The sequence below is a fragment of the Anolis sagrei genome, chromosome 8 (assembly GCF_037176765.1).
Source record: "Anolis sagrei isolate rAnoSag1 chromosome 8, rAnoSag1.mat, whole genome shotgun sequence".
Taxonomy (NCBI): domain Eukaryota; kingdom Metazoa; phylum Chordata; class Lepidosauria; order Squamata; family Dactyloidae; genus Anolis; species Anolis sagrei.
Genome location: NC_090028.1, coordinates 20,425,515 through 20,439,764, shown reverse-complemented (window position 1 = coordinate 20,439,764; position 14,250 = coordinate 20,425,515).

The window sequence follows — 14,250 nt, the reverse complement described above, 5'->3', positions numbered from 1 at the left end:
GGAATATAATACTTAATTATTTTTCAGGGAAGAGTGTTCATTCATTCAATAATAATAATAATAATAAAAAAGCTTTAGAACTTCTCAAGTAGACTCATGGGACCAAATGAGAAGTAAGGCCTTTTGGGGAGATCGTGCTTGTTTGTGAGGTTGAGAAACAGGCATAGAGCAGTGGTTCCCAACCTTCCTAATGCTGCGACCCCTTAATACAGTTCCTCATGTTGTGGTGACCCCCAACCAGAAAATTATTTTCATTGCTACTTCATATCTGTTTTGCTACTGGGTTGTTGTAGGTTTTTTTTCGGGCTATATGGCCATGTTCTAGAGGCATTCCCTCCTGATGTTTCGCCTGCATCTATGGCAAGCATCCTCAGAGGTAGTGAGGTCTGAGGATGCTTGCCATAGATGCAGGCAAAACGTCAGGAGAGAATGCCTCTAGAACATGGCCATATAGCCCAAAAAACCCCTACAACAACCCAGTGATTCTGGCCATGAAAGCCTTCGACAATTTTGCTACTGTTATCAAGTGTAATGTAAATATCTGATATGCAGGATGTATTTTTATTCACTGGACCAAATTTGTCACAAACACCGGATACGTCCAAATTTGAATATTAGTGGGGTTGGGAGCAGATTGATTTTATCATTTGGGAGTTGTAATTGTTGGGATTTATAGTTAACCTATAATCCGGGAAGAGGCGGATGAGCTCCCTCTATCAGGTCCAGCTCCTCATGCAGGGACATGAGAGAAGTCTCCCACAAGGAAGATAAAAACATAAAAATCATCTGGGTGTCCCCTGGGCAATGTCCTTGCAGACGGCCAATTCTCTCACACCAGAAGCGACTTACAATTTCTCAAGTCACTCCTGACACGACAAATAAATAAATCAATCAAAGAGCATTCTGACCTCCACCAACGATGGAATTGAACCAATCTTGGCACACAGAACTCCCAAGACCAACAGAAAATACTGGAAGGATTTGGTGGGCATTGACTTTGAGTTTTGATGTTGTAGTTCATCTACATCTAGAGAGCACTGTGAACTTGAACAATGATGAATCTGGACCAGGCATGTAGCCAGGGGGTGGGTTTGAGGGGCTTCTCATGGTGGTTCGCGAAAAGGCCTTACTGGTGCATTATTTAAACTGCTATGTTTATTCATATCATGATCTGATCACCCTCCTCAATATATCCCATATGCATGGGGGTATTGGAGTAATGGTACAAAAGGTTTGCTAGGGTAGACCCTCTTTCACCCCCCCAAAACTCAGCACCCCCCGAACCCTCCCCTGAAAAAATCTCAGCCCCCCCCCCCCCCCCCGAATCGAAATCCTGGCTACGGGCCTGATCTGGACTCAACTTGGCATGAATACTCAATATGACCAAATGTGAACACTGGTGGAGTTTGGGGAAAACAGACCTTGACATTTGGGAGTTGTAGTTGCTGGGATTTATAGTTCATCCACAATCAATGAGCATTTGTTTCCTATATTCCCAGTTTATTTCAATTGCTGTAAATTGAGTTCAAAGTGCAAAAATAGTTTGCACTCAGTGGGGTGATGGGAAAGGAGGGGTTGGAAAATTGTTTCCTTTGTAGACTCAGGCAAAAGTAAACTGCTGGAAATCCTCCTAGCTTATATGCTCTTCCTCACTAATAACATTTGACATATTGACCACATGTTCTGATGCTCCTCAACCATACATGCTTTGGGTTTTGTCTGTGAAATGTTGGAGGGTATACCTCTCTAGAGATGCATTCATCTGTCAGCAGTGCTGTTGTGTTGAATTATGAAGTACAGGCATTCATCACGAGAGTCCCCATGGTCACATCTACATGGAGACTCCAAGCACACAAACAGCTGTCTTGATTTATAGCAACCAAGCAGTTTGAGAGCTTTCACCTCCACCAGTGCTTAAAGAAGACAAGGAAATCTCTGGGTGGTGGCAAATACCCCTGTTGCTTCTGGGGCTTTTGCTTTGATACTGTGAGCCCTAGGACTTCATCACATGCAATATCCCTCCCTGCTTCCAAACACTTCTAATAATAGATAAAGTAGCATGGATCCCTTCAATACAACACAAGCAGACTTCTGCCTGTTGTCCATGCTACTTGAGGAAATGGGGGAGGAATGGAGTTGAGGAGAAATTGTTTTCTGATCTTCTGCTGCATATGGAAATGGGAGAAAACAGTGCAGTACCCATTTTTCCTGTTTAATCCATTCTTTTCTTCTTTTCATTTCATTCGGGGGCATGAAATGGTACCCATGGTACGAAAATATGCTTGACACGAAAGCAAGGAGGAGTGGGTACCATTTTGTCACCTGCTTTTCGGGCCATTTGATGCTCCTCACATGGCCCGTGGAGAACTGCCACATGATCTTATTTATGTATTTATTTATTTACAGCTTTTATATTCCGCCCTTCTCACCCCGCAGGGGACTCAGGGCAGATTACAGTGTACACATATATGGCAAACATTCAATGCCAATTTTTGACATACAAACATATACAGACATACACAGAGGCTATTTAACTTTTTCTGGCCGCCAGGGGAGCTGTCGCTTTCATCATCCACCTGCGATGCTGATGAAGTGCTTCCGCATTCCCCGCATGCTTCCCCGCTGTAATGCTTTGCTGTAGTCTTCTTTATGGCCTCATAAATTAGTTAATTTAGCCTCCCCACACTTTAAGGTGGTACCTAATTTTCCTACTTGACAGATGCAACTGTCTTTCGGGTTGTAAAGGTCGACAACAGGCTACACACAATTGGTTGGAAACCCACTCCAACCCGGGCTGGCTTCAAACTCATGACCTTTTGGTCAGAGTGATCTTAATGCAGCTGACACCCAGCCAGCTGCGCCACAATCCCGGTGCATCTTTCCCTCAGAGCCCTGCTTGTTGGGCCAATTGGAGAACAGTGCCGTCCACCCCGCCTGCTGCCTGCCTTGCCTCACCTGCTGCTGCTCATCTCCTCTGCAAACTAAGGGGAAGGTATCACAGTAGGAGTAGTATCTTAAGCCCTGTCTTTAAAACCAGTTCTTTTCTGTAGACCAAGGGGAAGGCATCACAGAAATAGTGGTATGTTAAGTAACTCTGGTGCTTTTAATCCAGGTTGTAATGAAGGATATAAGGACAAATCATGCCATTGCCTAAAATGATGATAAGGGGAGAGGAATTCGTCCCTTCATTGCCACCAGTTGAAGAAGAAGAGAAATAGTTCTCTTCTGTAGACCGAGGGGAAGGCATCACAGGGCTGGGCACTGGGCTGTATGTGTGGTGTGTTGAGCATCTTTGACATTTGGCAGGAAGGAATGGTGCCCTGCCTTTCTCCTGCTCCTGCTCCTGCTCCTGGAGAAGTTAGAGAATGGGACCAGCAGGGGAAAGAGGAATGTTTTTAAGGAGATATTATTTATAGAAAGAAAAAAAATCCCTAAAAATCAGGAGATGACCCAAATGTTATAAAACTTGATGGGATAAGAGTGGTAGATGTGCCCTCCATGTGTGGCTACCTCTAAAACTGAGGGGAAGGGGGAGCCTAGGGCTTGCCCATAGTGGCTAATGGGTTGAATTTTTTTGGTTTTTCGGATGTGGAACAAAAACCTCCATTTGAAAAGGTGCCTGTTTTTGGGAGGCACATGAAAATGAAAACAGGGGGTTTATGAATGAAACAAACAGAAATGGATAGCGATTCTATACAAATGCACAAGTCTAGTGATTACCATGTGGGATGGGATCTTTAAGAACAATGCCTTGCGTAAAGGAAGCCATAAAAGTGGTGTTTCTCTTCAAAACAATGCCTTCTGTCTCCACTATGGATGGTTTGGCTAGAGGTGGAAGGTGGTGATCCTGTGTGTTGGGGGTAAATAACTTCTACATCTTCTTTAAAGATGGAATCGTATGCAAAGAAGGCAATTCTACACACAAAGAAGACTCACGAGTCAGGGAACATGAAAGGCACTGCAGACAACTTCAACCAGAGAAGTCAGCCATAGCAGAGCACCTGATGAACCAGCCTGGACACAGCATATTATTGGAGAACACAGAAATGCTGGACCACTCTCACAACCACCATGTCAGACTGCACAGAGAAGCCATTGAAATCCACAAGTATGTGCACAATTTCAACAGAAAGGAGGAAACCATGAAAATGAACAAAATCTGGCTACCAGCAGGGGCGGCTCAACCCATTACGCAAAATAAGCATTTGCAGTATAGTTGATTTTGCCCAGGGGCGCTCTTGAGGCACTCTTGAGGGAAAATAGACCTTGACATATGAGAGTTGTAGTTACTGGGATGTATAGATCACCTACAATCACCTACATCATTGGTGAACTCCACCAATGATGGAATTGAACCAAATATGGCACACAGAACTCCCACAACGAACAGAAAATACATATCAGTGATTCAGTTCTTGTGGGTTTTTTCGGGCTATATGGCCATGTTCTAGAGGCATTTCTCCTGACGTTTCCCCTGCATCTATGGCAAGCATCCTCAGAGGTCAGACCTCACCTCTGAGGATGCTTGCCATAGATGCAGGCGAAACGTCAGGAGAAATGCCTCTAGAACATGGCCATATAGCCCGAAAAAACCCACAAGAACTGAGTGATTCCAGCCATGAAAGCCTTCGACATATCAGTGATTGGTTGGGCGGGGGGGGGGGGGGGGGCAAAATACTGTTTGCTTACTGTTGAAAATTACCTAGGGCCGCCTCTGGCTACCAGTATTAAAAAACTCTAAAATTACAACAGCAAAGCAACAGAGAGGAAACAATCTGGGACATCTAATCACCTCTCAACAAAAGATTGCCCCAGGCACTGCTAGGCCATCAAATGCTAATCAAGGTGGTCAGTTGAAACATTCACACCTAGCTCCAGCAGACAAGAGTCCTTTGTCCCACCCTGGTCATTCCACAGATTATAAACCCTTTTTTCCTAGTTCCAACAGACCTCACTACTTCTGAGGATGCTTGCCATAGATGCAGGCGAAACGTCAGGAGAGAATGCCTCTAGAACATGGACATGTAGCCTGAAAAAACCTACAACAACCACAAAGAAGACTGTTTCCTCTGTTTCCCTCAGCTCCATCTGATGTAGTCATAGTTCCATTATACCGCTGCACAGACAGCAGGGAAAAGGAAATGTTGGTTGGAGTACTTGGAAAAGGCAGAAAGAGGCCATGAGATGGTGTCCCGAGAGAGGTCTGAGACATCCTTCAACACATGCAAAGCTGAATTGGATGCCCACTGTGCAGCTTACCGTTTTGACCAATCCTCTCCCTCTCATTGAAATATCTTGATAAACATTTCTGTTCTGCTATTTCCCTAGGGCTTTAATACAGTTCTTGCCATATGGCAGCAAGTATCAGATGGATGTCCTTAGACTGCTCAGTAATCCTCCCAGGGTGCATTGTAAGCAAATCCCATTCTGCTGTCAAAACTACTTATTGCTTTATTTTGAGGACATCTCCCCAAGATTTACATAACGCTCTTAGGGTGGTTTTTGTTTTGTTTTTGTCTTGTTCTAAAAACAGTACTGAAAGCTTGGCTTTAAAAACAGTGTCCTTGCATGTGAATGTCTATTGAATTCAATGCACAGCAATCAAAGGAATGTGGATATTTTCACAAGTTGCAGCAGGCATGCAGAAACCTCTGGCCTTCCAGATGTTGTTAGCCTCCTTGAACATTTAACTGTGCCCGACTGGCACCATCCATTACCAGTGAGGATTTGCTACCAAAAGAAAATAACACATTTCCATGTGGAAGGAACAAAACTGCTGCTATTGTCGAAGGCTTTCATGGCTGGAATCACTAGGTTCTTGTGGGTTTTTTCGGGCTATAGGGCCATGTTCTAGAGGCATTTCTCCTGACGTTTCGCCTGCATCTATGGCAAGCATCCTCAGAGGTAGTGAGGTCTGTTGGGATTAGGACAATGGGTTTATATATCTGTGGAATGGCTGGGGTGGGGCAAAGAGCTCTTCTCTGCTGGAGCTAGGTGTGAATGTTTCAACTGACCACCTTCATTAGCATTTGAAGGTCTGGCTGAGCCTGGGAAAATCTTTTGTTGAGAGGTGTTAAGATGTGCCTGGTTGTTTCCTCTCTGCTGTTTTGCTGTTGTAATTTTAGAGTTTTTTTAAATACTGGTAGCCAGATTTTGTTCATTTTCATGGTCTCTTCCTTCCTGCTGAAATTGTCCACATGCTTGTGGATTTCAATGGCTTCTCTGTGTAGTCTGACATGGTGGTTGTTGGTGTGGTCCAGCATTTCTGTGTTCTCAAATAATATGCTGTGTCCAGGCTGGTTCACCAGGTGCTCTGCTATGGCTGACTTCTCTGGTTGAAGTAGTCTGCAATGCCTTTCATGTTCCTTGATTCGTGTTTGGGCAATGCTGCGTTTGGTGGTCCCTATGTAGACTTGTCCACAGCTGCATGGTATACGGTAGACTCCTGCAGAGGTGAGAGGATCCCATGAAAATGAACAAAATCTGGCTACCAGTATTAAAAAACTCTAAAATTACAACAGCAAAACAGCAGAGAGGAAACAACCAGGCACATCTTAACACCTCTCAACAAAATATTTTCCCAGGCTCAGCCAGGCCTTCAAATGCTAATGAAGGTGGTCAGTTGAAACATTCACACCTAGCTCCAGCAGAGAAGAACTCTTTGCCCCACCCCAGCCATTCCACAGATATATAAACCCATTGTCCTAATTCCAACAGACCTCACTACCTCTGAGGATGCTTGCCATAGATGCAGGCGAAACGTCAGGAGAAATGCCTCTAGAACATGGCCCTATAGCCCGAAAAACCCCACAAGAACCTAAAGCTGCTGCTATTCCATTGCTAACTGGTCACACATCTGAGCTTTCAGGGTTTTGTTGTTCTTGCAAATACCTTACTGTACTGGCCTTGAAAGCTGCGGAGACAAAAGGGACTTCTTGTTTCCTTTGCTGAGCAATGCACTTGGAAGTCTAGGGGGATTCTAACGTTTAGCCTATCAAGAGGATTTCCTTTGTATACCACTCTTTCGACTGGCCATAAATGGACGGAAACACATTGAATGGGGTCTTTCCGAAACAGACTCCGGGTCACAGCTGAGCAGAATGACTGCTAAACCTCTGACCCTGTTCCTCAAAATGTTGGAGACCAAAAAACAATGGGGAAAAGAGAAAAACGGAGGCCCCTTCCACACAGCTGAATAAAATCCCACATTATCTGCTTTCAGTGTGGACTTAGATAGAATCATAGAATCATAGAATCAAAGTGTTGGAAGAGACCTCATGGGCCATCCAGTCCAACCCCCTGCCAAGAAGCAGGAATATTGCATTCAGATCACCCCTGACAGATGGTCATCCAGCCTCTGCTTAAAAGCTTCCAAAGAAGGAGCCTCCACCACACTCCGGGGCAGAGAGTTCCACTGCTGAACGGCTCTCACAGTCAGGAAGTTCTTCCTAATGTTCAGATGGAATCTCCTCTCTTGTAGTTTGAAACCATTGTTCCGCGTCCTAGTCTGCAAGGAAGCAGAAAACAAGCTTCTCCCTCCTCTCTGTGGCTTCCTCTCACATATTTATACATGGCTATCATATCTCCTCTCAGCCTTCTCTTCTTCAGGCTAAACATGCCCAGTTCCCTAAGCCGCTCCTCGTAGGGCTTGTTCTCTAGACCCTTGATCATTTTAGTCGCCCTCCTCTGGACACATTCCAGCTTGTCAATAACTCTCTTGAATTGTGGTGCCCAGAATTGGACATAATATTCCAGGTGTGGTCTAACCAAAGCGGAATAGAGGGGTAGCATTACTTCCTTAGATCTAGACACTATGCTCCTATTGATGCAGGCCAAAATCCCATTGGCTTTTTTTGCCGCCACATCACATTGTTGGCTCATGTTTAACTTGTTGTCCACGAGGACTCCAAGATCTTTTTCACACGTACTGCTCTCGAGCCAGGCATTGTCCCCCATTTTGTATCTTTGCATTTCGTTTTTTCTGCCAAAGTGGAGTATCTTGCATTTGTCACTGTTGAACTTCATTTTGTTAGTTATGGCCAATCATCTCTCTAATCTGTCAAGATCGTTTTGAATCCTGCTCCTGTCCTCTGGAGTATTGGCTATCCGTCCCAATTTGGTGTCGTCTGCAAACTAAGCAGATGTTGTGGATTATCTGCCTTGATATTCTGGGTTACGTGGCTGTGTGGAAGGGCGCTCAGGCAAAAGCAAACTGTCCTCGCTTGGCTGCTTTTACTCATTAATAATGTTTGCCATATTGACCACAGTCAGATATTGCTTAGTCACACATATTCTAGTTTTCATCTGCAGAACATGTGACGCAATGTAAAATAAAATAAAGCACACGTAGTTCACGTTTGATCAGCCTACACTACACACTGACTTGTCGGAGAAAGAAAATATGCCACACAGGGTTTTTTTCGTGTCAGGAATGACTTGAGAAACGGCAAGTTGCTTTGGATGTGAGAGAATTGGCAGTCTAGAAGGACGTTGCCCAAGGGATGCCCAGGTGTTTTGATGTTTTACTATCCTTGTAGGAGGCTGGAACTGACAGAGGGAGCTCATCTGCACTCTCCCCAGATTCAAACCTTCGACCTGTTGATCTTCAGTCCTGCCGGCACAAAGGTTTCACCCATTGTGTCACCGGGAGCTACTTCCAGGCAGCTGAACAGTAAAGAATAAGCCACGAGAGTCAAGACAAAGATCCACCCAAAGGAAAAGTGTTCTTGCCATACATCAAGGGAACCACTGACCACATACGGAAGCTGATGAGGAAACACAACATACAAACTATCTACAGACCCACCAAAAAAACCCCAAGAAATGCTACGTTCAGCAAATGACTTTGTTTCATTGGTGCCTCTTGGAATCCTGCTTTACAGTGCTATGTTTTATTGATCTTTGGAACATTACTTGCTTTTATAAACTTTTCATCTTTTACTTTTTAATAAACTACAAAGACTTCACTAGGTTCTTGTGGGTTTTTTCGGGCTATAGAGCCATGTTCTAGAGGCATTTCTCCTGACGTTTCGCCTGCATCTATGGCAAGCATCCTCAGAGGTAGTGAGGTCTGTGCAGTTTTGGTGATTTCAGCAAGGTGAATCTATTTTGAGGTGCGACAAGCAGATATTCTAGAATATAGGGCTGTGTGGAAGGGCTCTCAATCTGGCCTTCTGGAAGTAGCAAAATGTGACAGGATTTGAATCCAGCTTTTCACGGTTAAGCTGAAATCACTCATCATCTTTATATATGATGGAACCATTGGCAATCATCTTTGAGAGTTCTTGGAGAACAGGAGAAGTTCCAGCAGATTGGAGGAGAGCCAATGTGGTCCCAATCTTCAAGAAGGGAAAAAAGGATGACCCAAACAATTACCGCCCGGTCAGCCTCACGTCGATACCAGGCAAGATTCTGGAAAAGATTGTTAAGGAAGTGGTCTGCAAACACTTAGAAACAAATGCAGTCATCGCTAATAGTCAACATGGATTTATCAAAAGCAAGTCATGCCAGACTAATCTGATCTCTTTTTTCGATAGAGTTACAAGCTGGATAGATGCAGGGAATGCCGTGGATGTAGCGTACCTGGATTTCAGTAAGGCCTTCGACAAGGTCCCCCATGACCTTCTGGCAAGGAAACTAGTCCAATGCGGGCTAGGCAAAACTACGGTGAGGTGGATCTGTAATTGGTTAAATGGACAAACCCAGAGGGTGCTCACCAATGCTTCCTCTTCATCTTGGAAAGAAGTGACGAGCAGAGTGCCATCAGCAGGGTTCCGTCCTGGGCCCGGTCCTGTTCAACATCTTTATTAATGACTTAGATGAAGGGCTAGAAGGCAGGATCATCAAGTTTGCAGACGACACCAAATTGGGAGAGATAGCCAATACTCCAGAGGACAGGAGCAGGATTCAAAACGATCTTGACAGATTAGAGAGATGGGCCGAAACTAACAAAATGAAGTTCAACAGTGACAAATGCAAGATACTCCACTTTGGCAGGAAAAACGAAATGGGGGACAATGCCTGGCTCGAGAGCAGTACGTGTGAAAAAGATCTTGGAGTCCTCGTGGACAACAAGTTAAACATGAGCCAACAATGTGATGTGGCGGCAAAAAAAGCCAATGGGATTTTGGCCTGCATCAATAGGAGCATAGTGTCTAGATCTAGGGAAGTCATGCTACCCCTCTATTCTGCTTTGGTTAGACCACACCTGGAATATTGTGTCCAATTCTGGGCACCACAATTCAAGAGAGATATTGACAAGCTGGAATGTGTCCAGAGGAGGGTGACTAAAATGATCAAGGGTCTGGAGAACAAGCCCTATGAGGAGCGGCTTAAGGAGCTGGCCATGTTTAGCCTGAAGAAGAGAAAGCTGAGAGGAGATATGATAGCCATGTATAAATATGTGAGAGGAAGCCACAGGGAGGAGGGAGCAAGCTTGTTTTCTGCTTCCTTGGAGACTAGGACGCGGAACAATGGCTTCAAACTACAAGAAAGGAGATTCCATCTGAACACGAGGAAGAACTTCCAGACTGTGAGAGCCATTCAGCAGTGGAACTCTCTGTCCCGGAGTGTGGTGGAGGCTCCTTTTTTGGAAGCTTTTAAACAGAGGCTGGATGGCCATCTGTCAGGGGTGATTTGAATGCAACATTCCTGCTTCTTGGCAGAATGGGGTTGGACTGGATTTATTTATTATTTATTTTTATTTATTAGATGCACTTATTGACCGCCATTCTCAGCCCTTACGGGCGACTCATGGCGGTGTACAATACACATAAAAAGACAGTTACAGAGGCCAGTATCAACAACATATGACTATACAACAAATACAAACTACATAAAAATCCGCTTCGTCTCTTAGTGGAATCATAGCCAGTCTCATTTTCCTTATACCATTCCAGTTCTCATTACCGTAATGTTGTTGCTTAGCACTTAATTAAATGCCCTCTCGAACAGCCAGGTCTTAAGGCTTTTTCGAAAGGACATGAGGGAGGGCGCCTGTCTGATGTGTGCCGGGAGAGTGTTCCACAGCCGGGGGGCCACCACCGAGAAGGCCCTCTCCCTCGTCCCCGCCAGCCGTGCCTGTGATGCAGGCGGGATCGAGAGAAGGGCCTCCCCAGACGATCTCAAGGTCCTCGTGGGCTCGTAGGTCAAGATGCGGTCAGAAAGGTATTTTGGGCCGGAACCGTTTAGGGCTTTGTAGGCCAAGACCAGCACCTTGAATTGGGTCCGGTAGCAAATCGGCAGCCAGTGAAGCTGGGACAACAAGGGCGTTGTGTGCTCCCTGCTACCCGCTCCAGTTAGTAACATGGCTGCCGCACGCTGGACCAGCTGAAGCTTCCGGGCCGTCTTCAAGGGCAGCCCCACGTAGAGAGCGTTGCAGTAATCCAGGCGGGATGTGACAAGAGCGTGTACCACCGTGGCCAAGTCAGACTTCCCGAGATACGGGCGCAGCTGGCGCACGAGCCTAAGCTGTGCAAATGCTCCCCTGGTCACCGCTGAAACCTGGGGATCCAGGCTCAACGATGAGTCCAGGGTCACACCCAAGCTGCGAACCTGCGCCTTCAAGGGGAGTGCGACCCCGTCCAGCACAGGCTGTAACCCTATATCCCGTTCGGCCTTGCGACTGACCAGGAGTACCTCTGTCTTGTCTGGATTTAGTTTCAGTTTGTTCGCCCTCATCCAGACCGTTACAGCGGCCAGGCACCGGTTCAGGACCTCGACAGCCTCCTTAGTAGCAGGTGGGAAGGAGTGACAGAGTTGGACGTCATCTGCGTACAGATGACACCGCACCCCGAAACTCCGGATGATCTCACCCAGCGGCTTCATGTAGATGTTAAACAGCATGGGGGACAGTATGGAACCCTGTGGCACCCCACAAGTCAAAGGTTGTGGTGCGGAACAGGAGTCCCCCAATGACACCTTCTGGGTGCGACCCTCCAGAAATGACCGGAGCCACCGCAAAGCAATGCCTCCAAGACCCACTTCCGCAAGGCGCCCCAGAAGGATACCGTGGTCGACGGTATCGAAGGCCGCTGAGAGGTCCAGGAGCACCAACAGGGACACACTCCCCCTGTCTAGCTCCCGGCGCAGATCATCCACTAAGGCGACCAAGACAATGGATGGCCCATGAGGTCTCTTCCAACTCTTTGATTCTATGATTCTATATCAGTGTATTGGGTTTGGCGATTGTTGCCCTTCAGATGTGCTTGTATTGCAACCCCCATAAATCCCTCATCATTTATGTTGGATAGAACTGATGGGAATTATGCAGCATTGGGAAGACATCCAAGTGGTCTCACCAGCATGAGTACCAGTGTGTTTCCTACAAGGTTAGAAATTATATTCACATATAGAAGTCCTTGGCAGGAAGTGGAATAATTCGCACCTTCTCTCACTCCTTATCAATATTCTTATCTTGCTTTTCCTTTGCCATTAACTCTACTAAAAATAACTTGAGCTAAAGAGCAAGCTGTATATTGCATCAAATGTCATCAAGTTAAAATTCTAATAATGAATTCACATCAGGCTATAAAATGGGGCTGATTGAAAGACTATCAATGTTTTGTAGCCTTGCCAATTGTAAGTTATGACTGTGATCTTTTAGTGACAGGACAGCCATAAATACCCACAATCATTCAGAATTTTGTCAGGTATTGTACATTAGGATTGCAATGCACTTAGCACTTAAAATATGGCCGAATAAATTACCATGGTGAATAGAGTAAAATGGTAACATTTCTGAATTCTGTGCCCTTCTCATACTATTGTGAGTCTACTTTAATATTGGGAGGATTTCTAAAAATCTTGCCCCCTCCCACACAGCTGAATAAAATCCCACATTATCTGCTTTGATCTGGTTTATATGGCACTGTGGACTCAGATAACCCAGTTCAAAGCAGATATTGTGTGTTATTCTGCCTTGATATTCTGGGTTATATGGCTGTGTGGAAATGGAAGCACCTAAGTTCAATGAATCCTGTGATGGTTGTTGTGAGTTTTCCAGGCTGTATGACCATGTTCCAGGAGCATTCTCTCCTGATGTTTCACCCACATTTATGGTAGGCATCCTCAGAGGTTGTGAAGTCTGTTGGAAACTAGGAAAATGGGGTTTATATATCTGTGGAATATCCAGGGTGGGAGAATGAACTCTTGCCTGTTAGAGGTAGGTGTGAATGTTTAAATTGACCACCTTGATTAGAATTGAATAGCCTTGCAGCTTCAAAGCTTGGCTGCTTTCTGCCCGGGGGAATCCGTTGTTGGGAGTTGATTAGCTGACCCTGAATGTTTCTAGTCTGGAATTCCCATATTTTTTAGTGTTGCTCTTCATTTATTGTCCCGATTTTAACGTTTTTTTAAATACTGGTAGCCAGATTGTGTTCTTTTTCGTGGTTTCCTCCTTTCTGTTGAAATTGTGGATTTCAGTGACTTACTCTGTGTAGCCTCACATGGTGGTTGTGAGAGTGGTCCAGCATTTCTGTGTTCTCAAATAATAGGCTGTGTCCAGCTGCGACCATACCTTGTGAAGTCTGATTTGACAATGTTGGTCCATGCCTTAGTTACCTCTAGACAGGACTACTGTAATGCTCTCTACGTGGGGCTACCCTTGAAGACAGCCCGGAAACTACAACTTGTCCAATACTCGGCAGCCAGATTAATAACTGGGCCTAGTTATAGGGAGCGTTCGATTTCTATGTTTAAGGAGCTCCACTGGCTGCCATTTATTTTCCGGTTTCAATTCAAGGTAAAGGTCATTCCCTACAAAGCCGTAAATGGTTTGGGACCTGCCTACCTTTGTGACCGTATCTCTCTCCATGTACTTTGATTTTTGGGGGAGGTCCTCCTTTCACCCCCACCAATCTCACAAGCTTGTCTTGTGGGTACAAGGGAGAGAGCCTTCTCCTATGTGGCTCCCCGAATTTGGAACTCCTTACCTGGAGAGATCAGGAAAGCCCCTTCACTAGAAACGTTCAAAAAGAACCTTAAAACCTGGCTCTTCCACTGCGCCTTTGGTGAGTAGGTGAGCAACACGACACTATTGCTCCCCTCAACGTTTTTTGCTACTGGAGCTTGCACCCTCCAAATGGGAAGTTTAGCCTCACAACTCTGTGTTTTATGAGTTCCCCATAAATATCCTGCTCCTATTTTATCTCATTACAGTCTAATTGTTTTATCCTTTACATGTGGCCCTCCCATTGTTATCATTACTGTGATTGTGTTTATTAAAATGTTATTTTATGACTGCTTTTTCTT